The sequence below is a fragment of the Phoenix dactylifera genome, chromosome 2 (genome assembly GCF_009389715.1).
Source record: "Phoenix dactylifera cultivar Barhee BC4 chromosome 2, palm_55x_up_171113_PBpolish2nd_filt_p, whole genome shotgun sequence".
Lineage (NCBI taxonomy): Eukaryota > Viridiplantae > Streptophyta > Magnoliopsida > Arecales > Arecaceae > Phoenix > Phoenix dactylifera.
The window spans coordinates 23,261,137-23,262,157 of NC_052393.1; the positions used below are offsets into that span (position 1 = coordinate 23,261,137).

At 42.0% G+C, this 1,021-nt stretch overlaps 1 non-coding gene across 1 annotated transcript; it reads right to left on the reverse strand.

The window, feature by feature from the left end:
• Positions 1-209: 209 nt before the first annotated feature.
• LOC120110046 lies at positions 210-315 on the reverse strand. The gene has a single exon (XR_005510826.1). It is a non-coding gene; the product is annotated as a small nucleolar RNA R71 (small nucleolar RNA).
• Between the last annotated feature and the right edge of the window lie 706 nt (positions 316-1,021).

Here is a 1,021-nt window from a genome sequence, read left to right on the forward strand (position 1 = left end):
TAAACACCTAGATGAATTCCTTGAGATTTGCACCACTGTCAAGATTCAGAACTTTACTGATGATGCTCTAAAACTTAGATTATTCCCCTTCTCCCTTAAAGATAGAGCCAAACAATGGCTGAATTCTTTAGAAGCCAACTCGATTCGTTCTTGGGATCAAATGCAACAAGAATTCTTAAAAAAATACTTTCCCATTGGAAGAACGAACCAGTTTAGACGTGCCATCACAAGCTTCTCCCAAACTGAGGGAGAAGAATTTCATGAAACTTGGGAGAGATTTCGGGACCTAATCCGTAAATGCCCACATCATCAAATACCTAAATGGCAGCTAGTACAATGTTTCTATGACGGATTGACTGAACGAAACCGTCAGATGATTGATGCTGCATGCGGGGGGACATTCATGCTTCAAAATGAGCATGAAGCATGGCAATTATTTGAAAATCTAAATGAAAACTCCCTCCACCATGCTTCTTGTTCTCGTCAAGCACCCCCGAATTCTCAAAGAAAAGGGACCATTTATGAAATAAGTCATTCTATGGATCTGTCTAGCAAGGTAGATGCATTGTCCCATAAGATTGACCAACTGATGATAGGTGGACATTACATGAACTCTTCTCAAGCACAAGTGTGTACTATCTGTTCTAGCCCATCCCACCCTATTCATGAGTGCCCTTCAGCACCCCAATTTCCCGAACTCGTGCAAGAACACATCAATGCTGCTCAAACACAGCCTCGATCGGGTACTGACCCATTTTCCAATATATATAACCCGAGATGGCGAAATCATCCAAACGTTTCTTGGAAGCAGCAAGCTTCGAACACAGCCCAACCCTATTCCCAAAATTTTCAAAATCCTCAGAATTTTCAAACCCCACAAAATATTCATCCCTACCGTCCCTCGATTCAATTTCAATACACTCCTCCTCTATCCCAAAGAAACACAGCCTTTGAGGAGAAAGTGTTGAACGCCCTTCAAGGTTTGGAAACCATTACACAATTGGTGCACTCTCACACGCAA